The 27910-nt window shown below is 38.3% G+C and overlaps 1 protein-coding gene across 2 annotated transcripts in view; it reads right to left on the bottom strand.

The window, feature by feature from the left end:
* cdc42bpb (CDC42 binding protein kinase beta (DMPK-like)) overlaps positions 1-27910 on the bottom strand; it is a 210350-nt gene that overhangs the window by 165455 nt on the left and 16985 nt on the right. The window lies entirely within an intron of this gene.

The raw sequence follows: 27910 nt of genomic DNA, 5'->3' as shown, positions 1-27910 counted from the left end.
CCAGAAATACCTAATTTTTAAATTATTAAATCCTGTATCATTACTGGACTTCCACTGTTCTTCCTTCCTCCTGTGCAGCTAACCCACATGTGGTGCCACAGATTTGGTTCTAGCTGCACTCCCCTGTGGACCTCAAGCCAATATCAAGAGGGAAAAGCACTCAGTGATCAGGATGGACTTATATGACTCCTGCCATTACCTGCCCAGTACTCTTACATTGTCTGACTGCCACCAAATCCCTCTCTGGCTGCTGTCTCTTCAAATGAGATGTGACCACCTTCCTAATGTGCAATTCATGTCAATTTCGCACTTGTAGATGCGCAGTGGAGACTCCATCTATTACGTAAGTTCCGAAACCTGGAGCTGGTGACACTTCTTGCACATGTAGTCATTTAGCAGAATGCTTTTATAACTTCTCATGGCATTGGTTGCATATTCCACAAAGCCAAAGTGTCCTGCCATACTTTTACTTGTTATGGACTAGGCTAGACCACTCAAAACATTCTTAAGCAGAAGTTAAAAATCACGCCACACCAGGTTATAGTCCAATAGGTTTAATTGGAAGCACACTAGCTTTTGTAGCATTGCTCCCTCATCGGGAGCGGCGGTCAGAAAGCTAGTGTGCTTCCAATTAAACCTGTTGGATTATAACCTGGTGTGGTGTGATTTTTAACTTTGTACACTCCAGTCCAACACCAGCATTTCCAAATCATTCTTAAGCAGACAGCCTAGACCATAACTTTGCAATTTGTTTCAATAAGTATATGGTGAAAATTATCCAGAGTAAGATAACTAGGTTGACTACTAGATTTTGAGAGAGACTAAATGTTTTCACAAAATTATACAATAAAACACAAAGAACCCCTACAGAACTCAAGCTATCCAACTAGACTAGGAGAGATTCCACACACCTCACTGTTGAACTCCCAACCAGTTCAGGACTGAATTAAGCTGCTCAGCTAAAGAGCTAACCACTCCCCTTTCATTATACAGGTCACTTCTAAAACATGATCACTTTGGCCTAAAGTGTCATCTGTTTACATATCAACAAAGGCCTCAAAATCCTTTTCATTTTTGGACCAAACCAGACTGATGGGAGCCCGGCTTGGTTTATTACCCCTCTGGGGAAAAAAAATCAAGGCCGATGTATCCTTCAGCCAAGAAACAGCTTTTAGAAAAAGGACTAACTTTGTGACATATTTGACAAATTGATTCTGACTTGGAAATGAGAAAGTAGAATCACAGCTCCTTTATCTGTGCTGCAGTCACTTTTTATTCCTGACATCCTGTATCCAACTCTGTCACTTCTCTGTTCCTGCTGGCTCCTTTTTATACCCTTTTCAACTCTCACTCCTTTCTGCTGCTTTCCAATTAGCTAATTACATTTGGGTTTTCTCTCCCCAACTTTATTTTATATCTTCAAACTCTATGCTGCTTTATGAGCTTCCTAGGTTTTCAATAACTTAGCACTACTTTATGACTGTTCTCTCTTTTTATACCACACCAGTTTTCTCCAAAGTTACAAAATTAGTGTTGCAGATGTAGGAAACTGGGATGAGAAAAGAGTAGGAAAATTAGTAGATGTGGCTGTATCTGTGGAGAGAAAAACAACTTCATTTGAGATTTGTCTCTGATGAAAGGTCATAGTGCTGAAATGCTCACTTTGTTTCTTTCCACAGTTGCTAACAGGCCTGCCGAGGCATTCCAACATTGTCTGCTTTAATTGAATCATTGCCAAATAAGTGCAGTTTTTGAGACTCAACCTAACTTCCAACTAAAATGATGCAAAAAAAGTATCCCACCCTTGGTTTAACAAATCACATCCTAGCACAATATAGAAGACCTTTCAGCACATCAAGTTTGCAGTAGTTCTTTCAAACACGATCCACTTGGTTCACTCAACTGTATTTTTTTCTCCAAGCATTTATCCAATTTCCCTTTGAAGATGATTACTGAATCACTATTCACCACCCATCAACTGTCCGTCTGAAATCTGAATAACTTGCTCCTTTAAAAGTTTTTCCATTTGTCACATCTGAAAAGTCTGATGTGCCACATAAGGAAGACAAAAAAAATCCATTTTTTAGGTTATGCAATTTCAGGTTGGGTGATGATACCCAATTCAAGGTACACTTACAAATTCACAGGGGGGCTATAAATATAAAAAATTGAAGTAGTTTAGTGCACTAGAGCAGCAACTTTGCACATTTCACCCTTAAAGTCACTAAAATCTTTATGCTTGGAATCGTGATCATTTTGAAATTCCTCAAATAACTTACACTAAGGGAACAGTAACCAATTCTATTTCTAATATTTCTCATAGCCTTCTGCCTACATAAGTAATTGCTTGGTATGAAGGGGAAGCAACTATGTTTGGCGAATTAATCAACATAATAAAAACCAAGACCACAGAACAGAGACCCCGAGGGAGTTCAGGTACACAGTTCCCTGAAAGATTCATCACAGGTAGACAATAGTAATAAAGGTGCATTTGGCACGCTTGTCTTTATTGCTCAGACTACTGAGTATAGCAATGGGATGTCATGTTCCGGTCACACAGGGATGTTGGGGAGGCCACTTTTGATGTACTGCATACAGTTCTGGCTACCCTGTTCTAGGAAGGATATTAGTAAAATTGGATGCGTGCATAAAAGATTTACAAGGACGTTACTGACACTGGATGGTTTAGAGTTATAAGGAGAGGCTGGATAAACTGGGACCTTCTCAATGGAACGTAGGAGGTTGAGGGGTGACCTTACAGAGGTTTATAAAATAGTGAGAGACACAGATAAGATAAATAACAAAAGATCTTTTCCCTAGATTTGGGGAGTTCAAAACTTATGAGAGAAGAAAGATTTAAAAAGGGACCTGAAGGGTACTTTTATTTTTACAGAGCGGCTGTACAGGAAAGAATGCCAGAAATAGTAAATGCAAGTACAGTTACAAAATTTAAAAGACAGGTATATGAATAGGAACTGTTGAGGATTATGGGCCAAACACAGGCAAGTGGGACTGGCTTAGGTGGGAAAACTGGCCAGTGTGGACAAGTTGGACCAAAGATAGGTTTCTGTGCTATGTGACTCTACGACCAGTCACAAGGTTCTCAGCTCCAGAACATTTGTTTCCTCTTAAAATTAAAATTAGCCATAAGTTCCATCAAAGTCTAATTTTAGAAAACTAGAATAGAACTAGATGCTTTTGAAAATAGAAGTAGTGACTCAATAAATTCATTTAAGAATAAAGAAATAAGAATGAAGAACCAATAAATCTTAACCTTTCACTCTGCCACATCCCACCATATTCCATTCTTTGCTGCATGAGTTTCAAATCATTTTTGTTAAATTATTCAACCATAAATTATTGCTCGAACCATTCATTTGAAGCCAACTAAACTTTAAACTAGGCCAAACAATTCAAGCCTGGCTATCCAGTGGTAGCACCAACCCATGACTATTTTGCAAACTTTATCCATTTCACAATGCTTGATTTATTTTGTACTGAGTCACAGAGTACACAACAGCCTTCATTTCTGACAGTATAATAAAGCCAACACTATTTAGTATCGTGAACATTACATACAGACTTGCTGTTAATTTTCCCTTACAAGTAGTTTTACCAGAGCCATCAGACCCTGTGCCTTTCATATAAATAATCATAAATTATGATCAAAGCACCTAAAAGATTAAATAAATAAAAGTTCAAAGCTTTGATGTTGCTAAGGATTTATTTGTATGCTGGCACAGCATCAAATTATACAGCTGTCAGCTTTAGTCTTGTTTAATATCGGACAATAAAGTGTCATACAACTTGGCAACAAATAAATATTATTTGTTATCCAAATGAAAATTGCGCTTGTGGAAAGTCATTCCAATTTGAGTTACAGCCACAAAGAAACTTAATCTTAGAAAATACCATACATTCGGAATGCTGTAATCACAATGAGCTAAGATGCTCTTAACAGGAGGATAACAACTTTTAGTAAGGACAGTATGAATTGTCTTGTTTATGGATCTCAAAAGGGATAATTACTGATTGTACCATTCACTGTGGTGTCATGCGAATCTGGGCTGAGTGTAACAAAGGATCTTGACCAGCAGACAAGAACAGGTTCTCCTAATAGTCTCTGTAATAATGTACACAATACTCCTGCAACATGTAAATGGTTGCAAAGATGCAATAAACATTTTTATTTCAAAATACTCTTTCAGTTAGACCTGAAGATGAACTGATCCACACTAGACCATTCTTGTTCTGAAGAAACATACCTAGAAGATATTGGTGGTAGCAGGCATGCAATAAATTGGATTGGTATTACAAGTACATGATTCTTTATAAAGTCAGATGCATTTAAAATGAAATCATCTACATACAATTAAGCTGTATGACAATTTAGGCAAAGGCTTAGTAAAATAATTTCACACTGAAATTAAAACTTTTACACACTGTTGTATCATCTAGCTGTTCAAAAACAAGTCATTGAATTAACTGCAAACACACTAAAGTTTTGTTTTAAAACAGAGATCTCTCTGCAGCTGAATTTTATTAAAGGCATCGAAAATATAATTTCAGAATAGGTACCCAATATGCAAGGACCCATTAAATTATAATAAACAGGTTAATATTTAATTAGAGAACATTAATGCTTCTTACTTGAAAACCAATATGAAACCAAATTGAGCCAGAAAACCTGAATTTTACCAACAGGTAGAGATATAAAAAGACTGCTTCAAACTAGTCCTTGCAAGCCGAATTCCAATTTTAACTATCATAAACTTAACATCTGATAGCAGTACTTAACTTTTACATTTTGACAGGAAGCATCTCTTGCCTCCCAAGTATCCTCCTGCATTGTTCTTATATCCACTCTGTTTCTAAGATTCTGTGGCCTTATCTCTGAAACTTCAAGCATTGAAGCCCCTTTCCCATGCTTTATTTCCATATCACAACAAAATGAAGCACATTAGAGTAGTAGGTTATTCCACATTCAGCAGTCAAAATCCAATCCCTTCAATGCCTCATGGATTCCAACACCAAAATCACAACAGTTTTGTTGAATCCTACATTAAATCCTCAACTACAATGAATCTCAAAGGAAATGACAATGGAGATAAAACAAGAACTGGCAATGTTGGAGGTGGTTAAAAAGGAAATGGGGGAAAATTGCAAATACTAGACAGCTAGAATTAGAAACAGAAAATAGAAATATATAGGCATTCATAACTGAAACAGAAAAGATTGCTAACATATCTGGTGAATCTTCAGTCAGAACAAAATAAAATAAGAAAGCAAGTTCTCTAATGGGGCTCAATAAAACAATGACACAAGCTTCTACATTATGTTTTTATTCATGACATTTGCACATTGCTTGCTGGGTCATCACTTATTGTTCATTCCTAGATGCCACTGAGGAGGTGGTGGTGGTGGTGAATTGCCTTCTTGAATCACCACAGTCTATTTGGGGTAAGTTGACCCACAATATTGTCAGGAAGGGAATTTAAGGATTTTGACACCAACCGAAGGAACAGAACGTACTTCTGAATCAGGAAGATGAGTGGCTTAGAATGGGAACTTACAGGTGATGGAGTTTCCATGTATATGCTGCCCTTGGCCTTTTAAATTGGTAATAGTTGTTCGCATGGAAAGTGCATCCTATAAAGAGTGCACACTACTGTGACTGAGTGATACTGATAGACTGGGTGAATCTTTGGGATGAGGTGCCATTCAAACTTTGTCCTGGATGACATGAGCTTATAGTTGGAACTGCATTCATCCAGGCAAGTGGGGAGCATTCCTTCACATTCTGATTTGTTCCTTGTAGATGACAGACAGGCTTTGGGAGTCAGATGGTAAGTTACTTGCTAGCTTTTGACTAGTTCTTACAGCCACATTACTTATATTGCTAGTGATAATATGATGCATTGAAATGTTATGGGGCAATGGCTAGATTCTCTCATGTTAGATTGAGCATGTCAAAAGTGACTTATCAGTCCAGATCTTATTGCATTTGGACACAGGATGCTTCAGTATGTGAAATCATTAAGTGGTGCTGAACATTGAGCAAACATCCCTCACTCTAATGTTACGATGGAAGAAAGGTCACTGATGAAGCAGCTGAAGAGGATGGTTTCCAGGACACTGCAGAAACATCAACAGTGCCATATAGGGCTCTTGTATTCCAGTGGTCATGTCCCTACCTCTGCACCAGGAGGCCCAAGTTCAAGTCCCTCCTGTTTCAAGAAGCATGTAATAACATCTCTGAACAGTTGATTAGAATACATCAACCCTGAGGAGTTCATGCAGAGATGACTTGCAGCCAAGTTGACTGATCTTTAACAATCCCATAACTATCTTCATTTACGCCAGGCGTGGCTCCCACCACCAATCCTCATTAACCCTAGTTTTACTACAGTTCCTTGATACCATATGTTATGAAGGCGGAGAAGTGTACTGTACCTTTACGAGAATTAAAAGCTTGCAGAACTACCTGACAGCATCAAGTGTTCTGAACAAGATATAATGTCATCTGTTAATCCAGCAGCTGTAGTAGCTGGTTTCCTGGAGACAAAAACAAATTTGAATTATGCCAGTTTAAATTAAACCCAAAAAAAAACCAAATTCAATCAAGTTTGAATTTAGTATATTGACAATCTGATGCTTTGGAGGCATAGACCAGGAAAACCTCAACAGCTGAGGAGAACTGCCGAAGACCAACAGAAGTAGGCTGCTAGGCAGAATTCAGAGGTACCTGTCTAGAGGAGGAGTTTGCACAGAGAAAAAACATCAACACTGACCTGCAGAGCAAATCTACACAGGAAGATATAAAGGAGAAGATTTGACAGCTGACTGGTTTTGAAATTTGGATTTTTCAGTAAATCTTAATCGTGGGTTTTATCGGACTAGTATTATAGAAGAACAAGTAAAATATAGGTTTGATAAGGATTTGTAAAAAGTTAATTATTCTCTGTTAATTTTTACTTTAAATAGTTCTTGGCCTCTTGAATTTTCACACAGATTATTGCACGGGATAAATCTTTTCTGTGCTGCTGGCTTAAATTAAGCAGGTGGGTTTACCCCATGTCATAACGCATATTTGGTCAAATGCTGCCTTGATGCTAACTGCAGTTGCTCTCATCTCATCTCTAGATTTCAGCTCTTATCTCCAAGTTTGTACCAAGCCTATGAGGTTAGAATCTGAGTGGCCCTGGTGGAACCAAAACAGAACATCAGTTGGCAGATTTGCTTTACTAGACGAAAGACAGGACTGCAGATGCTGGAGTTGAGAGTCGAGAATGTGGTGCTGGAAAAGCACAACAGGTCAGGCAGCATCCAAGGAGCAGGAGCATCGATGTTTCAGGCAAAAGCCCTTCACGAGGAATGAGGCTTTGTTTTACTGCTGATCGAGTGTAGAGTGTTGGGGCAATAATTGGTTGGGTTGCATTTGTCCTGCTTTTCACATAGCAATTGTCAGGTAGATGCCAGTAATGTGGCTATAGTGGAACAGCTTGACTAGGGGTGCGGCAAGTTGTGGAGTACATACTTTACTACGATTGCTGATATGTTAGCATGACCCATAGCATTTACAGTATCCAATACCAGCCATTTCTTGATATCATACAGAGTGAATCAAATTGATTGGCGACGAGCATGTGATTCTGGAGACCTCTTGGAGGAGGCAGAGGACAGATCTCCTACTTGGCATTTCTGGTCAAAGATTGCTACAAATTCTTCAGCCTCACCATTTGCACTGCTGTGCTGGGTTCTCCTATCATTGATAGGTGGATATCTGGGAACCTCCTTCTCCAGCAAGTTAAATTACCCACAGGGCCACAGAGCTTAGAACTGATCTGTGGGTTGTGGAATTACGGAGTTCTATCATTTGCTGCTTGTGTTGTTTGCATGCAAGTAGTTCTGATTTGCAGATTCACCAAATTGACACCTTTTTAGGTGTGCCTAGTGCTTGTATGTGTGCCAGCACAGAAAATTCCATGTAATGAAAGCCAGCCCTGTTCAGCTAGGAGAAAACAAAATAATGAGCTTCTTTTACTTAAAAATACACAGACCTGACGCTAGTTACAGGTTGCAACTTGCCACAGTTTACTTCAAAACAAAAATGATGTACCTCCACATATTGAACAGCGTTCTTTAAATTTCTGTAACAATTTAGAGCTATAGCCACATCATAGGAACAGTTTTCCAACTCCATAACCAGTGAGGAACTATTCCTGTAAGCAATATAAACCAAGTCAGTCATGACTTCCATCTGAATTTCCCACTTGCACTGCCAGCATCCACCAGAGATGAATGTCTAGGTTAAAACACCTAGACTTAAAAAGTGTACAATAAAAGACAGTTTTCACATTGTAGCCTATTAGTGTAATGTGTAATTCCAGTCAATCATCCAAATAGCGCATTTTCAACTTTAACATAAACAGCCCGGATATTTCCAGGATTGGCAATCACATTGGTCAAACCATGCCCCTTTCACAGTAGTTATTTGTTGCATCCTGAAAATCAAATAACCAGCAGCACAGAGACTCTGACAACTGCTGAGAGGGTAAGCATGTAAGCCAAGTGTTGGGACAGGTATCAGGGGGTTAGGATGTCTGGCCAGTGATGGAGTACTCAGGGTGTGGATATCAGATCAAGACTTCTGGTCAACCCAAATGAACATGGGTCAACTCTAGAATGCACTTAATTTGGTCCTCAGATCTGAAAGCACTCCTGTGATGCTTTTTCTAAATGCAATTTGTCTCATGCTCTCAAATATTGAGAACTTGAATACAACATACTGTCAACTGAAAAATATATAGGCTATTAAGTATTGAATGAATAAGGTTCAGCATTTTAAATAGAAATTATTAGCAAGCATACCCAAGCAGTAATATCACATTAACTGGAAAAGAACATTAAATTAGGCATAAAACAAAGTACTGGAATACTTCAGTAAGTTTAGTGCCATCTGCTGAGAGAACAGAGTTAAAATTGAGCCAAATATCTGAACTAAACGCAGGTGGAAATGTGGGGCTGGGAGAATGAAGGAGCTGGGAATGGAGTGAAGCTATGGGATGGATCAGAGTGCATAAAGATTAAATGACAATGTTGTGGAACAAAAGGCAAAAAAAGAGTGGTCATGGTTGAAGTAAAGAAACAAAATGCATGCCCAGAGCAAATGTGAATCGCAGAATAGAACATCTCTACCCAAAAGCAAATTAAAAAATGAAACACAGGATTCAGACAAAAGAAAAAAAAATATCAAAATGGGGAAGCGCTCATGCTCCACAACTGAACTCAATGCTGAGTCTGGAAGGCTGGAAATTGCCTTCAGAGAAGATGGAGGTGCTATTTCTCAAGCTTGCTCAAGCTGCTTCACGACCTCAGTTTGAGAGGTCACAAGGTTACTAAAGGTCATGGGAACCCCACTCATGCTTAAGTTGTACGGCAAAGTAAACTTATAAGTTGGGCAAGCATTTTTAAAATAAACTAACAGCTTGTCTTAACCAGAACAAGACAAGAATCCTTCATACTTCAGAATTTGTGTTGTGACAGTTTAACTGAAAATAGTTTTGTAATGTCCAACTGTTATAAGTAAACATATAAAAAAACTCAGTAATTTAGTCCCAAAGATGTAACTACAATAAGAAAAATGACAAACTACCCTGTAATTCTTTATTCAGCTCAAGACCAATCTCAACCATGTAGACAGTCAAATTGAGTTGTGAAGTGGATGTTGATCATTTCATTCGAAAACTTACCAATTAACAAGTATTAATGAACAAACACCAATCCTCACCACTGACAGAAGGCTTGCTCAGACTACAATATGTAGCACTGATCAGAGCAAGAGCCCAAGGTTTAAACAAGTTAAGCGTGACCTTATAATCAATTATTGAAAGTTGCCATACACTAAACAGCAGTTTAGTGCACGAGGTTAGCTTTGGTAACAGTTAATCAAATCAAAATGAGCAACATGAAGTTATTATGTTATAGAATTTCCTTTATGTTAAATTGGCTAATTTAAAGTCATTTTGCTTAAATATGCTTTCTTCTTGATATGTTCAAAGCCGAATGTAAAACTAATTCCACCTCTCAAACAATCACTTTTACCTTTTTGTTAAGAAAAACAAGGAAAAGAAAACTATGCACTCTTGAGACATCTTTTAGAAAAAGGAATAAGCTTTAACAAAAGTTGGAAGAGATTCCTGAATTTGTGAACTAAAACAGCACAATGTTATTTTGACTGCATTCATAAATTCTAGCCCAAGTCGCATCACATTTGTTTGCAACCTAGTAAGCATAACCAATATGATTAAGTGTAAGAGGAATAACTAAGACAGACAACAATAAAATAGGTAAAAACAATGACTGCAGATGCTGGAAACCAGATTCTGGAGTAGTGGTGCTGGAAAAGCACAGCAGTTCAGGCAGCATCCGAGAAGCAGTAAAATCGACATTTCGAGCAAAAGCCCTTCCTCGGATGCTGCCTGAACTGCTGTGCTTTTCCAGCATCACTACTCCAGACAACCTAAAATTAATGTTAGAAGTAAATTGGGCAAGACCCATTAGAATGGCATCACTTTGGATGGCTCTGGTGCCAAAGCAATTTCAGCAGGATAGTCTACAGTTTAGATGCAATTTCTGATACAATTAGTTTCTTTAAGAAAGTTGGAGCTCTGATTATTTCATTAGTCCCCGACACTTGAATCAAATATCTGTGCGCGAACAGTTCTAGCCACAAAAATGTTTAGTTTTCATCATATCGGCATCAGGCTTTCTCTTTCAAGTTCTCAGCCAGGTACCTAGGTCTCCATGTTGGAAAGTAACCTGTTTATCTGGCTTTTTCTTCACCTGACATTTCCTTTATGTGCAACTTTACAAACTGTCTTCCTACCGAAATCATAGTCAGCTTCAAATTAAGCTGTACATGTGACCATTGGGTGGTTACAACATGGCATATCACCATTCAACACCTTGAGTCATTCCAGTGTACGCAGGATCAATTTAGCCACTCCACTACTCCACCTATTTTCCACAGCCCTGTGAACGATGCCTCTTTAGCTGCTTATTCAATTGCTTCCATCACACAGAGCATAGTGAGATTCCAGCTACTTGCTACATTAAAAAAACTTTCCTCATATCATACCTGGTTAATTTGAAAATAACTGTAAATTTACAATCTGGTTTTTCATCCTTCATCTGCTCCCTCATAATGAACACATATTCTCCAAGGAGAAAATCCCCAGCTTCTCCAATCTAACCTTGTAAAGAGAGCCAATCGCTTCTGCACTGATTCTCATTCATTATTTCTGTATTTTCCAAAGCCTTTATATATTTGCCTCAGTGTGGTATGCAGAAATGGACATAGAACTCCATTTGAGGTGGAAGCAGAGCTTTATAAAGGTTTCATAACTTCCTCACTTTCATATTCCATGACTCTACTTATAAAGTGAGTGATGGATAGACCAAGGACAAAATTAAGGGCTGCAATATAGTGCAAGAGGAACTCTTGTTATTCAATCTGTCCCGACTTAAACCCCATTAAAGACTTTACTTTGGCCCTTGCTCCAAGGCCCGGTGCTCAAAATTTGTTTTATCAGAACTGGGAAAAGCTAGATGTAAGATTATCAACCTGAAATGTTCATTCTATTTCTCTCTCCATAGATGGTTCCTGGCCTGAGTAGTTTCAAGATTTTCTATGTTTTATTTCAGATTTCCAGTTCCTACAGAATTCTGCTTTTCAGGAAGATAGATCTGGTTCTAGCAAATTATTAGAGTTCAACAGATCATTTTTAAATTAGGAAATAATTAGGAAAGAATGAGCATAAGATTTAGATTAGCAATGGAAAAGGACAAAAGCAATCTGGAGCAAAGATATTTCATTAGGTTGGAAGTGAACATATTCTGGGCAAATTGCATGACAGATAGGAATGCAAAGCAGGAACAGATCAATGTTTTGCCTTTAAAGAGGAATCGCATTGAGTATAATCCAGGTAAATTCTCTCTCGGATGAAGAGAGGGCAAAGAAAGCTAAAGTTCCTTGGATGATAAAGATTCTGACAGCAAGATGAAGACAAAACCAGGCTGGTCACACAAACTAGAAGCAGGCTGAATATAAAAAAATTAGGAGGGGAAATGAAAAGGGAAATGGCAAAAGGAAAACAAGATTATGAGAAGAGAATGTTCGTTTAATTTTCTGAGGGGGAAATGTGTGCAAAAAAAAAAGATGAACTTTAAATCATCCAATAATGTTCCAGAAGCTATAATTACTAGTACACAGTCTAATCTTTGCAGACTTCTGGCCAAATATTCAGGGGAAAAAATATGTATTAAATTCAGAACATTACATTAATTAGATGGCATTTACTTCGAACTATATTTTCTGTACATCAGCCTATAAACTACTGAAAGGGATAGAATTTTATGTAGTTTATTTCTCTATTATACTACAAAGAACATAGCATACTGTTGCTTTTATGATTACATTAGATGCAAACTTAGCAAACTCAGTCAAAAGATAGTATTTGAGTGTCCAAAAATAAGTACTATTCTATCCATTGTTACTACATTTGGATGTCATTATCATATGAGAGTCTAATATTATGCAATTTGAATATATGCGGACTGAAGAAAGTTTGAGTTTATACTTGCCGGTTCACTTATTAAAATAAACCAAGATTTAAGACTGCAGAGATAACAACTAATAGACAATATTTTGCAAGGGTAGGATAGTTGTAAAGAGAAATTCACTACAATGGTTCAAAATGTGAAAACTCCTAATTTGACTACACTAGATTTCATAAGAAAAGTACATATCTGCATACCAACAATGCTCATTTACTAAAAACAAATCTTCATCAGCTACACATAAAAAATATTAGATGGCATTCCATGCAATGTGCCAGGAATGCTATACAATAAATTGACATTGAAAACCCTCATTGGTGAGGTCTGCAAAATAATTTTACTCAGAATGAGTTAAAATAACTAGGGCAGCTGGAGTCTGGAACAAATTATTTCCTGCATGTCTTTAAAGATTCCTCAAGTAGTAAACAGAAAATTTCCTCAAAAACCCCTCTAAAGACTAATTTCAACGCCACGACATCGAACACAGCCTCTCCTCTTGCACAGAGTAGTCTAAGTCTAAGCTTTAATCACTGCCACCTTTTTAAAAATATTGCGTCCCAATGACATTATAGACAGTGAAAATGTTTCCAAATAACACATACATACTAAGACAAAAATAAAGTACAAATAGAAACATAATTAGGTGTACTCAAAGGAAGAAATCCCAAATTGCTAGCAGTGCTGCACTTGCATGCGGCGCCATGAATTTAATGTTAAAAAGACCTCAACCACTTATTGCATTACTCTTTGTCCCATGCCCTAACCATTTATTACTACCATAAGCTTCCTTAATTTGAGTATTAATGAGAGGAATTTACAAAACATCTCAAAAAATAATAAAAGAATTCAAACAAACCTGATCATAACCTGACACATACCCAACAGTCCTGTAAGTGCACAACTCTACATAGATTGCGATATTAGTTCACCATCTCCATCTCAACAGCAAATAAAAATGGGCAATAAATGCTGACCTTGCTAGCAATGCTCACATCCCATAAACAATAAAGTGTCAACTTGGTGAAGAGACTTGGGATTGCATATATGCTTATCAACAAGAGCCTTATCCGATAGACACAGCTAATTGATTTAACAATTAATGGATCAGACCAAAGTTCTGCAGTCCTGCTGCATCAGTCATGAATAGGGGAGAACAATTTAACATTTAACCAAAGTAGGAAGTTCCACAAACATACTCATCTGCAATAATGACAGACCAAACAGATGAACGCTACAAACAAGTCTGAAGCTGACACAACTAGCTTCAGCCAAAAGTGCCCATCTGACCACCTCCTGAAGTCAGTTTTCTCCACATTGTATCAAGAAATAGTTAAAGCCCCTGGCTAAAGTACTGAAAGACTTTGCTCCAGAACTAGCCAGCCCTTTAATCTAGCTGCTCTAGTACAGTTATTACACTGATGTTTACCCACCTTTTATTTTGAAAAGCTGTCCAATGAATGTCTTGTTTACAAAATAAGCAGGATGAATTAAATCCAGTCAATTACCGTTACATCAGAACAACCTGGATCATCAAGTGATTTAAAACTGCAGTCAAATGGCATTTACTCAGCAACAATTCACTCAGTAATGCTCAGTTTGGATTCTTCCAGGGCCAGACTTCAAATAGTCATGTTCCAAACATGGATAAAAGTTGAATTCCAGATACAGGTAACCATTCTTAGCTCCAACATAACATCTGACCCAGTGTGGCACAAAGGAGCCCTAGCAACATTGAAGTGCATGGGAATCAGAGGAAATTCTCGATTGTTTGGAAGACACATTGAGCACAAAGGTTATAGGCAATTGAAGGCCAATCATTTCAACCTGGAGATATCGTTGCAGGAGTTCTTCACAGTTGCATGTTTAGCCCAACAATCTCTGGCTTCATAAATGATCTCCCCACTATTCATAGATCATAAGTGTGTTTTAGCAGTGAACATTCAAGTCTTGCCTTGATTCACCCAAAGGCTCACAGCAAAGATTCACCCAAATTGATTCCTGGGGATGACAGCACTGCCTTATGATGAGAGGCTGAGTAAATTGTGTCTGTCGTCTCTGCAGATCAACAAAATGAGAAGTGTTCTCATCAAAACAAAGATGACTCTGAAGGAGTATGACATGCCCTTTAGGTGTTTCGCCTTTTATGGCTGTGCCTGAAGGTAAGGGATGAAGTTTTAACTACTGAATGATAAGCAGGCTTAAAGAGCAATGTGGTCTGCTCCAAAACCTACATTTTATGTTCTTCTTGCATATTGTTGACACACATGATTCCCCAGATACTGAAGCAATCGGTGTCAATATGCAGCAGACTTGGGCTGATAAATAGCAAGTAGCATTCATGTAAGACAAGTGCCAATAACCATTTTAACAAAAACTTCTAGTCACCTACACTTGATATTTAAAAGGTATTACTATTGATGAATCCTCCACTGGCTTCCTGGGAGCCACCACTGACCAGAACTGGACCAGCCATTTAAAAACAGACTTGAGGCCTGTAACCAGTGGTGGACCACAAGGTTTGGTGTTGGGTCCACTACATTTTGGCATTTATATAAATAATTTGGATGTGAACATAGAAGATATAGTTAGTAAGTTTGCTAATGACAGCAAAATTAGAGGTATAGTTGGAGGCTGAGGGATGACCTTATCGATGTTTATAACATCATGAGGGGCATGGATAGGGTAAATAGCCAAGATCTCTTCCCCAGGGGAGGAGAGCCCAAAACTAGAGAGCATAGGCTTAAGGGGAGAGGAGAAAGATTTAAAGGGATGTGATGGGTAACCTTTTCATGCAGAGGGTGGTGCATGTTATCAAATGAGCTGCCAAAGGAAATGGTAGAGGCTGTTACAATTACATTATTTAAAAGGCATTTGGATGGGCATATGAATAGGAAGGGTTTAGTGGGATTTGGGCCAAATACTGGCAACTGGGACTAGAATTACTTAGGATATCTGGTCAGCATGATCAAGTTGAACCAAGTAATCTATTTCCATACTGTACATTTCTATGACTCTATGGCTATGAGAGAAAGCGAAGATGGGAATTTTACGTGGACTAATTCAACTCCAGACTCTCCAATGCCCGTGTGCTATCTACAAAATACAAGTGAAGAACGTGAGGGCAGTAATATGTCCCATAAACAAGATAAATTACAGCAACTTGCTAATGCTTTTCACTTGTACCTTCTAAACCCATGTTCATGATACATAGAAGAAAAGGCTAAGAGCTGCATTGGAACATGGTCAACTGCAAATTCCCCTGCAAGTCATATTTGGGAATATAAAATAATGCACTTCAAAATCCTGAAGTTACCCTAGAATGTGAATATCTGCTTTTTGGCAAAATGTTTAGACTCTTTGGCAAAATAAGGTGAAAAGACTATTTTGTTTCACTTTTCTTCTCCTTCATATTACTGAATGTCAATTTTTGTTCAAGGATTAAATTTAAGGCCATTAATGAGTAGCAGTCAAGTGATACAAAGTTTCAGCACCTAATTTTTTCAAAGACCACTACTTAAAAATGTCTACCTGGATGGTCAATGAGGAGAAAATAATTCTTAGTTGTCAAACCATCTGTACATAGCTACTATCTTCACCAGACTCATTTGATAAAAACAGCATTTGGGCAAGGTACTGGTTGCTTATCTTTCATGCCTTACCAAATGGGAATGACTTATTTTGTCAGCCAACCTTCATCACAACTTCAATCACTAAACTGACATTTTTCCTGAATCTTTTGGATTAATCGAATACATAAAAATAATCCATCCGTAGCACATTAACTGCTTAAGTCAATGAACTATCCAAGATTTCAAACTGAAATGTAGCTGTGAAAAACCGCATAAAAGCAATTTAGGCAGCCAACATTGACAATTCCTGAGAATGAAAAAATGCATGCCAGAACCTACATGGCACTGTATAAAACTGGTATTATACAACAGGTTGCCCAGTTCTTGAACAATCTGCTGTTGTATTGATCATTCAACTGAAAAAGGGTGTTACAACTTCTGAATACAACAGAAAATTACATTACTACTTCACATTCATTCAAATTTCCCGAACTATAGATCTGTAAGAATGAGATAAAGTTAGAAGGTACAGAACTTAGCCTTATATGGCATCTCTCTCTCTATTTCCAGAGAATTTGCCAAAATTTTCACACCAAAAAGCTCGCTCTCTTCTAGATAAGGTTGAAAACAATTTGCTCACCGGTGAATAGTTTCCTTTCAAATGAATTAGAGTTGATTTTTAAATTTTTATCACAGCTGTTCACACATTAAGTTAACTTTTGAAACAGCTTAAAAGTTAAATAATTGTTCAATAATTTATCCATTAATTTATTTCACTATTCACAAAGTGATAAAATCCACAATATGCCAGCAATCTTTAATTATAGAACATAGAACATTACAGCACAGTACAGACCCTTCGGCCCTCGATGCTGCGCCAATCTAAAGCCCATCTAACCTACACTATTCCATGTATGTCTATATGCTTGTCCAATGACGACTTTAGCGTACTTAACGTTGGCGAATCTACTACTGTTGCAGGCAAAGCATTACATACCTTTACCACTCTGAGCAAAGAAACTACCTCTGACATCTGTCCTATATCTATCACCCCTCAATTTTAAGCTATGCCCCCCTCATGCTCGCCATTACCATACTTGGAAAAAGGTTCTCCCTGTCCACCCTATCTTACCCTCTGATTATCTTATATGTCTCTATCAAGTCACCTCTCAACCTTCTTCTCTAAAGAAAACAGCCTCAAGTCCCTCAGCCTTTCCTCGTAGGATCTTCCCTCCATACCAGGCAACATCAGAGTAAATCTCCTCTGCACCCTTTCCAAAGCTTCCACATCCTTCTTATAATGCAATGACCAGAACTGTACACAATACTTCAAGTGCAGCTGCACTGAACTCGATCCCACTACTCATAAAAGCCAAAACACTGTATGCCTTCTTAACAACCCTGTCAACCTGGGTGGCAACTTTCAAAGATCGTGTACCTGGACACCGAGATCTCTCTACTCATCTACACAACCAAGAATCTTACCATTAGCCCAGTACTTTGCATTCCGGTTACTCCGACCAAAGTGAATTACCTCTCACTTGTCTGCATTAAACTCTATTTGCCACCTCTCAGCTTATCTATGTCTCTGTAACCTACAACATCCTTCATCACTATCCACAACTCCACCAACCTTAGTGTCGTCTGCAAATTTACTACCCCACCCTTCTACGTCCTCATCCAGGTCGTTTATAAAAATGACGAACAGCAATGGACCCAACACCGACCCTTGCGGTACACCACTAGTAACTGAAATCCAGGATGAACATTTCCCATCAACCATCACCCTCTGTCTTCTTTCAGCAAGCCAATTACTGAGCCAAACTGCTATATCTCCCACAATCCCATTCCTCCGCATTTTGTACAATAGCCTACTGTGGGGAACCTTATCGAACGCTTTGCTGAAATCCATATACACCACATCAACCGGTTTACTCTTATCTACCTGCTTGGTCACCCTCTCAAGAGGACTCAATAAGGTTTGTGAGGCATGACCTATCCTTCACAAAACCGTGCTGACTATCCCTAATCAAATTATTCTTTTCTAGATGATTATAAATCCTCTCTCTTATAACCTTTTCCAACACTTTACCAACAATTGAAGTAAGGCTCACTGGTCTATAATTACCAGGGTTGTCTCTACTCCCCTTCTTGAACAGGGGAACCACATTTGCTATCCTCCAGTCTTCCGACACTACTCCTGTAGACAATGATGATTTAAAGATCAATGCCAAAGACTCGGCAATCTCCTGCCTGGCTTCCCAGAGGATCCGAGGATAAATCCCATCCGGCCTAGGGGACTTATCTATTTTCACACTCTGCAGGATTTCTAATACCTAGTCTAGTAGCCTGTATCTCAGTATTCTCCTCAACATGTCATTTTCTAGAGTGAATATTGTCAAAAAATATTCATTTAGTGCTTTCCCCATCTCCTCTGACTCAACACACCACTTCCCACTACTATCCTCGATTGGCCCTAATCTTACTCTCGTCATTCTTTTATTCCTTAAATACCTATAGAAAGTCTTAGGGTTTACCCCGATCTTATCCGCCTACAACTTCTCATGTCTCCTCCTGGCTCTTCTGAGCTCTCTCTTTAGGTCTTTCCTGGCTACCTTGTAACCCTCAAGCGCCCTAACTGAGCCTTCACATCTCATCCTAACATAAGCCTTCTTCTTCCTCTTGAAGAGAGAGATTCCATTTCCTTTGTAACCTATGGTTCCCGCTCTCTACAGCTTCCTTCCTGCCAGGTACATACTTATCTAGGACACACAGGAGCTTTTCCTTGAATAAGCTCCACATTTCTAATGTGCCTATCGCCCGCAGTTTCCTTCCCCATCCTATGCTTCCTAAATCTTGCCTAATCGCATTGTAATTGCCTTTCCGCCAGCTGTAACTCATGCCCAGTGATATACACCTATCCCTTTCTTTCACTAAAGTAAACCTAACAAAATTGTGATTGCTGTCACCAAAGTGCTCACCTACTTCCAAGTCTAACACCTGGCCAGGCTCATTACCTAGTACCAAATCTAATGTGGTTTCGCACCTTGTTGGCCTGTCTATATACTGTGTAAGGAAGCCCTCCTGTACACACTGGACAAAAACTGACCCATCTATAGTACTCATACTATAGTGTTCCCAGTCAATATTTAGAAAGTTGAAGTCCCCCATGACAACTACCCTATCTCTCTCACTCCTATCGAGAACCATCTTTGCTATCCTTTCCTCTACATCTCTGGAACTATTTGAAGGCCTGTAGAAAACTCCCAACAGGATGACCTCTCCTTTCCTGTTTCTAACCTCAGCCGACAAGTCCCCAAACATCCTTTCTGCAACTTTAATACTGTCCTTGACCAACAATGCCACACCTCCCCCTCTTTTACCATCTTCTCGGTTCTTACTGAAACATCTAAATCCTGGAACCTGCAACAACCATTCCTGTCACTGCTCTATCCATGTCTCCAAACTGGCCACAACATTGACGTCCCAGGTACCAACCCATGCTGCAAGTTCACCCACCTTATTCCGGATGCTCCTGGCGTTGAAGTAGACACACTTCAAACCAACTTCTTGCTTGTCGGTGCCATCTTGCGTCCCTGAAACTTGCTTTCGGACCTCCCTACTCTCAACCTTTTCTATACTTTATGCTATTGAATTATATTCAATTAACATTCATAAATCTATCACTAAGTGTGCAACAAAAGATTTAAACATAGCAAACAAGGGTGAGATTAGATATTAAAGCTAAAATTAAGTTATTTTCACATGGTTCTCCCTTTCTTCAAAAATTCCCACTGCCATTTCAACAAGTAGGATTCAAAGTCTATGACAAATTTACAAACACTGTATTGCATTAAATATTTTAGAATACTTATTTGATTGGTAAATGAACAAAAAAAATGTGAAAGTGAATACATTTTTTAGACTCATCAGAACTAAAGGTTCACTGATTTTAAAGATGAACTTAAATCTGCAATATTTTGCCTGATCTCAAGAACCCACAGCCGAACTGAATGATGTTCTGCATTAACCGATATTAGAAGTGACAGCAAAGCAATTGTACAAGCTCAGAAGGAATCATGATTCTTGCCAACTTAAAATGGGGACTTTAAAGATAACATACACTATAAGAATATTATTAGTCCCAATTTCACATGTGGATCAAATACAGGCTGGAACATCTATTTTGCTCATGTGGTTATGTAAATTAGAAAGCTTTTGGCGTAATTAAAGGATTTTTTGCTTAGCTTATGCTATCTTTAAAAAAGCAGTCAACTTAGCTGTCAAGACAGGCAGTGACAACATTAATGCAAGCAAGTAGAACTGGACGCTTTATTTTTGGCACAAAGAATAATCATTGAAAAAGATTAACAATTTAGCTGCTCCAACCTTTACTCTGGAAAACAAAAGGAGCTTTTCGCAATTAAAAATATTTAGGTTTTTGTTTTACAGTTATACATAAACATGATACTCAAACTCTACAGACCAAAGAAAGGCTTGGCTTACTTCATTAAAGCTACCTCTGCAACAAAAGTGAGGCAACCCTCATCATTCTCGCCCCAAGAACAAAAGAATGTCCTAAAGGAATTTACCAAGATGAACTTCTTTGCAAGCAATTGTATGTTACGTCTTCACCAAGTCTTGCACAATTTTATGCACCTATATGCTTTATGATCTATTTTTTCCTACAAAAAAGCTTGCACACAAAGCCTTTTGTAGGATAAACTTTTAAACAAGAGAAAACATATTTACAAATTCTTAAATATGAGTTCAGCTTCTAAGCAACTGAACATTTAAACCATATTTTCTCCATAAGTGAGCACATTACACAAAATACTTGCAATAAATAGCTCCTGGATGTATCTATGGCAAGTACCCCATATTACAGAATGATCATAAACAAGGAGAGGTAGAAATACTTGCTGTCAAAGTAAAAATGAAAGAACAAATGTTCTAAATGTTACTGATCTGCCAGTTGTTTGTCCAATTAGCCCATTTATTTCCTTTTGTTCAGATGTGGCATCATTCAGGTGAGAAATATACAATTGTCAGTGTTGAAAACATGAAAATGCATTGCTGTAGAATTACAAACTTTTCTAATTAATTTTCTCCACAGTTGCATGGTTTCCACAAAAGCTCAAAAGTTGACAGACTCGCCAACAGGACTCTATTAAAAATCAGAAATCTGTAATCGATTTGTTAATTGTTTAAATTGGAATCCACACTAGTTTGCATTGTTCAACACAAAACAGTAGACCTTTTAACCATAGTTTATGTGCACTGATATGATTATCGTTTTTCCTTCTATCGACCCAGCTCTCCTTCAAATTTGGTACAATCGACCCCTGCTGACAAATCATCGTTGACACTTCTATTCCTCCAAACTACCTCTTGGCTTTTACTGGCCTTTCTCCTCTAAAATCCTCTAATCTTAGCTATATTTTATTGTGCAAAGTTCTTTATTATACTCTGCAGTAGAGGCTATTAATCACACGTGAAGAGGGTTTGATAATTATTTTCATTGCTTGCAAGAAGACGGAATGCCTTTGAAGTGACCAGATAAACTATTTTTCCTCATTCCTTTCCTCTGGAATGTAGCATGTGACTTGGAGGGTCACATCATTCTTTGAGGAAATGCATGGGAACATAGGAGCAAGGAGGAGGCCTTTCACCATAGAGCTTTTCCTGCCATTCAATATGATCATGGCCGATCATCTACTTCAATTCCTTTGCCCTCTCATCATCCCCGTATCCTTTTATATCATTGGTATTTTGAAATCTGTCAATTTCTACTTTAAAACATACTCTGGAGTAGAGAATTTCAAATTCTCATGATTCACAGCCCAAGTTCAAAAGAAAACTTCTCGATCTTAAGTGGCTTCTTCCTTATTTTGAAATGATATCCCCTAGCTCTAGACTCCTGAACAGGAGGAAACATCATACTTGCATCGACCTTGTCCATCCCAAGTAGATCACCTCCCAATCTTTCAAACTCTAGTGAGCATACAGGCCCAGTTTTTCCCAGCTCTCTTCACAGGACTGCCCTGTCATCTCAGGAACATGTCTGAGGAACTTCATTGTGATCCTTCTATTGCAAGGTAAGGAAACAAAAACTGCAAACAGCACTTCAGGTGCAGGTTAACCAAGCTCCTGTACAACCAAAGCAAGACTTCACTACTCCCGATTTAAATCCTCTTGTGATAAAAGTTAACATGCCATAAGCCTTCCTTCCACCTGCATGTTAGTCTTCAGTGGGAAGAACACCAAGATCCTTTTGTACATCTATACTTTCTAATTTTCTACCATTGAAGTATTAAACTACATACCTGTCCCTCCAACAAAATAGATAACTACTTCAGAAAATGTGAGGTTATGAAGAAATGTCATACCAGACTTGAAACATTTATTCTGTTTCTTTCTCCACACATACTGCAAGACCTGGTTTTTCAGATTTTCAGCATATTAGACAATATTTTTCTAATTTCACATTTTCCACACTATACCCCATCTGCATATTCACCAGTCTTTTATTTCTTCTTGAAACTATTTTGCATCTTCCTTGCAATATGCATTTCCACCTCGCTTTGTGTCATCCATAAACTTTGATACGGGACATTTGGTGCCAAATTCAAATCATTGCAATATACTGTGAATTGCTAAAGCCTGCTTACAGATACTCTTTTGCTCCTATCCCATATGTTTTATCAAAAGCATTCTGAAAATTCAAATATGAGGTCCACTGACTCCCCAATATCAATTCTGTTAATAAAACCCTCAAAATCCCCACCGACTAATGCACCTAACATGATGGGCAATGTAGCATGGCCAATTCACCTGCCTTGCACATCTTTGGGCTGTGGGAAGAAACTGGAGCACCCGGAGGAAACCCACACAGAAACTGGGAGAAAATGCAAACTCCACACAGGCAGTTACCCGAGGCTAGAATTGAACCTGGGACTGTGATGCACCAATGCTAACCACTGAGCCACTGTGCCGCCCCTGCATTGATAAATGGAGACTTGAATAACAATTGTGATTTGGCATTTTCAGTGTGACTCTGATGTTAGCTGAAGGGCCTGTTTCCACACTGTAGGGAATATAATCTAAAAATAATCAAACCCTTTTTTTAATGGTAAATGTTAGCATTTTTCCAAATAATATTGCAAGGCTTACACGTCTGTGGCTTCCCTGCCTTCTCCACCTCTCTCAAGTAATAGAATGACATTTGCTACTTTCCAAACTATGGAAACCATTTCACAAACCATAGAATTTTGGAAGATTATTATTAACACATCTACTATGCCATACCAACCTTTCCAACAATCTGGGATGTGAAACATCAGATCCCAGAATCTTGTCAAACTTCAGTCCAATGAATATCTTTAACACAACCTTCTTAAGACTAATGGCCTTAAATGCCACATTCACCCTAGTGCTCTAATTATGTAAGACTTTTCATATTTTCCCCTAGGTGACTACAAAGAAAATAATTTCATTTCTCTGCCATTTCCTTATTTCCCATTACAAATTCACATGACTGTCTTTGCCTTCACCAAACATTTCCTTTTTACTTAGCTAATGAAGATTTTACAGTCTTTTTTTAGCTAGTTAATGATTCATAATCTCACTTTTTTTTCCCTTTTCTTCACCTGTTCCTTGGTTTTCCTGTCAAACCTCAGTAATACTACTTCTGGCAACTTCATGAGCCTTTTCTTTCAAATTATATGCATGCCTTAACTTAGTTATGGTTTACTGAGATTTTAAGTTATAGTGCCTTGTAGGAATATTTGTTTGCTGTAAACTACGTAATGGTTCTTTAAAGAGTATTATTAAAACTTTTAATGTATTTTTTTCATTCAAGCCTTAGGCCTGCTCTGCCATTCAATAGGATAGTGACTGATCCAACATTTCTCATGTCCACCTTTCCGCCCTTTTCCTCGATTCCCCTACTGATCACTAACAGCCAAATTCATCCATCACACGATTTGCGGCTGTTCGGTTTACGCAATCCATACACAGATTTATGTCACCAATGGGTATTGTATGAACCATGCTGCATGTCTCACTAATCCCGTGATTATAGCTTGATGGCCCATAAATTACTGATATCAATGTTTGCTGTTTCTTTGCTCCACAAAAACAAAACTTCCACATTTTGTTCTTCCTACGCAAGATGTTCACTAATGTACTTTCCTCATCCTTTATTATCAGTGGGGTGTTTTCCCCACACTTCCTAAATATCAAATAAACTGAGTATTTAAATTCTCAGGTTACCCTACAGCCATGTTTCCATACTGGAAGTTAGACCATACCCATTTATCTATATTTGTCTCTTTAAATCTACTTTATTATGAATGATGCATATGTTCAGAGAAAGTGTCCGAAATTTTGGCTTCCTGGCAATATTCTGCACTTTAACTCTTTACTCTTTTAAAGACGAATTAAAAAATGAATAAACAGCTCCCGATAGGATACTGTAACAAAAACTTAAACATTTAATGGAAACTAATAAAAGGTAAACACAAACTTACTAAAATGAAAATATTAACCAAATGCACCCCAGAACCTACAGCACCCACTAGTATCTAAAGTCCTCTATTACATCAATGGACACCTGACTACAGCTGTAAGAACAAAAGGAGGACGGACAGAGTCATGCACAGTGACCTCATGCATGGTCCACTGCCTAGATTTTTAATTCCACTTTGGCGAGGCCCAGGAGCAAGCCTGAAACATTTGTTGATGTTCACCTTTATTTCAATTGCCTATTAATTTAACTTTCACCTTTACTTCTTTCCAGTTGCACTAACCTTCAGACACCCATCCACAATAAGCTAGTTTCAAACCCTCTAAAACAGGATTTACAAATCTCCTTATGTTTCCAAACAATTAATCCTCCTAACCTCAAAATCACTGTTGCATGAGACTGGGAGCAATTAGTGCTGAGATTACTGCTCTTTTCAGGTTCCGCATTTCAATCTTGGCCCTGGTTCCCTAAAATATGCATTTGTGATTTCTTCCCTCTTGCTGCCTAGTTTCATCGTACAACTTGCACTGTTATCTCGAGTTGTTTACTTTCCTGCAACCACTCTGACATCCTTAGCAGTAGCACCAGGAAGCCAACACACCATCCTGGAATGTTTTTTATTGTCACAAAAATGTTTACTGGATCACCTAAGGAAACCTCGGTCACTATTGCTCTTCCATTCTTACGCCTCCCCTCCTCAAGAGATAAGACCATAAAAAAGGAGCAGAAGCAGGCCATTCAACTCAACAGATGTATTCCACCGTGGCTGAACTGATATTCCTCTTAACCACCTTAACTATTCCCTTAATGATAAACTTCAATGCCCTTACTGTTTAAAAATCTGTCTTTCTCAGCCTTGAATATACTAAAGACCCCTGTGGTAAAGAATTCCACAAAATTTATTACCTTCTGAGATAAGAAAGATTATGCCAATGGTCATAAATTGTCCCACAAGGGAAAGACAAGTATCGCACATCTAAGCTGTCAAGAACCAACTCCCCCCATCCCCACACTCACCCAATGATCTCATACTTTTCAACAGGGCAGCCTCTCATTCTTATAAACTCCAACAGGTAGGTCCAAGGCACTCAACGTATTCTCCTCCTAAGACAGTCACTCCATACCTGGGATCAGCCTTGTGAAGCTTCTCTGGACTGCCTCCCATTCCAACATTTTCTTTTAGATAAGGGGAACGAAACTGCTCACAATATATTGCATCTATGGTCTGATTAAAGCCATGTATTGTTTTGGCAAGATTTGTTTTACCCTATTTCCTTTGAAATAAAGGCCAACATTCCATTTGCTTTCTCTATTACTTTTCAGCCTGGATGCTCATTCTGTGATTAACATAAGAGGACTCAAATGCCTCTGTGCTTTCTGCAGTCTTTCTTTGTTTAAATAATATTCATCTCCTCCATTCTTCAAGCCAAGGAACATAACCTCATATTTTAAACACATTATATTTCATCTTTCAAGTTCTTGCCCATTTGCTGAACCTGCCTGTTATCTGTAGACTGTGTTATCCTCATATACTTCTTTTTGTCATCTGCGAACTTCGCTACAGCACATACACTTTCCTCATGCAAGTCATTAATACCATTCTGTAAATAACTGTGGTACAGGCACTGATCCCTGTGGCACACAACTAGTCACTGACTACCATCCTGAAAATGCCTCTTGTATCCCACTTCTGTCTTCTAATAGTCAATCAATGAAATGCTTTGATTGGTGGTACTTCCAAGAATTCTATTCAGTTTGTCAAGTACAATTTCCCCTTCAAGAAGCCATGCTGACTCTACTTGATTATATAAATTATTTCTAAATGCTCTGCTATTGGATCTTTTACAATTCAGTCCAACACTTTTTCCAATAACATATCAAACTAACTGGCCTATAGTTATCGGTTTTTGTCTCCTTCCTTTTTTAAACAAAGGTATTACATTGGCAGTTTTCCAACTTTTTGGAACTTTTCCAGAATCTAAAAATTTGTGCAAGCTTACTACCAATATATTCATTGTCAATGTAGCAACTTTTGATCCTCAGATCAAGAGGACTTCAGTCTTAGCCCTATTAGTTTCCCTAGCACTTTTTGCTCGTGATTATCGTATGTATTTCCTCTCCTCCTTTTGCCCTGCGATTATTTAGTAATTTTGGAATGTTATCAGCATTTTCTATTGCCAAGGCTAATGCAACGTATTCATTCAATTCCTCTGCTATTTCCTGGTTCCCCATTATTTCTGCAGACTCACCATCTAAGGTGAGTATGTTAACTTTGGCCTCTCTGTTCCTTTTTATATATTTGAAGTTTTGATATTACTTGTAAGTTTACCTTCAAAACCTATCTTATCCATATTACTTTTTGCTTGTCTTTTATTGGTTTTTGAAACTTTCCCAATCCTCTGGCTCACCACCAACATTTCTGAGTTAAATAGCGACTGGAGTGTTATGTATTTGGTGAGACAGAACTACGTGGGTCCAAAGCAGAAAACCAACCACCATGCAAGTTAGATTCTGGGAACTTCTGCACTGCATGCCTGGTTCTCAAGACTGTCTGGCAACTATCCATTCCATTTCTGCCTGTATGTTGCTACCTGCAGTATGACTGCCTCCCTAAATGAGCTAAACACGCTGTTTCTCAGTTTCATGGATGCACAACACTCACTTTAGCCATCGTTCGACTTCTGAAACCTAGAGTCCACACTTCTGCTGCCAGTGACACTTCTTGCACCATGAATTCGCACAACTCACAGGATATATATTCTGCTGCCAAACTGACCTTCGAAACATTAGGAAACTATTACAACTAGAAGCAATAGAGTAAATTTCTTGTAACCAGCTTCTTTCCCTGTAGTGAAGTAACAGTCAATTACTGGAGGGTGCTCCTACCCCTCCATCATCATTGAACTCCCCCACTTCCTAAACTCCAATTTACATTCAGCGTACCCAAAGCAGCACTCACTGCAGAAAAACACAGCACTGAAGATACTGAAAATTTTGATTTTTTTTGTTGTAATGTACTTGTTTGGACATGTTGAGATGCAGCTAGTAATTTATATAGTGATTCCAATGCGGTTCTAAACAGACCTAATAATGATCAGATTTTGTAAAAAAAAAAGAGACCCCAATAGTGAGACCTTTTGCATAGGAAAAACAAACTTTCAATGTTGGATTTTTTTTTTTAAAAAGGACTTAT

Source organism: Hemiscyllium ocellatum, chromosome 8 (assembly GCF_020745735.1).
Source record: "Hemiscyllium ocellatum isolate sHemOce1 chromosome 8, sHemOce1.pat.X.cur, whole genome shotgun sequence".
Taxonomy (NCBI): Eukaryota; Metazoa; Chordata; class Chondrichthyes; order Orectolobiformes; family Hemiscylliidae; genus Hemiscyllium; species Hemiscyllium ocellatum.
This window is presented reverse-complemented; position numbering and strand designations above follow the sequence as displayed.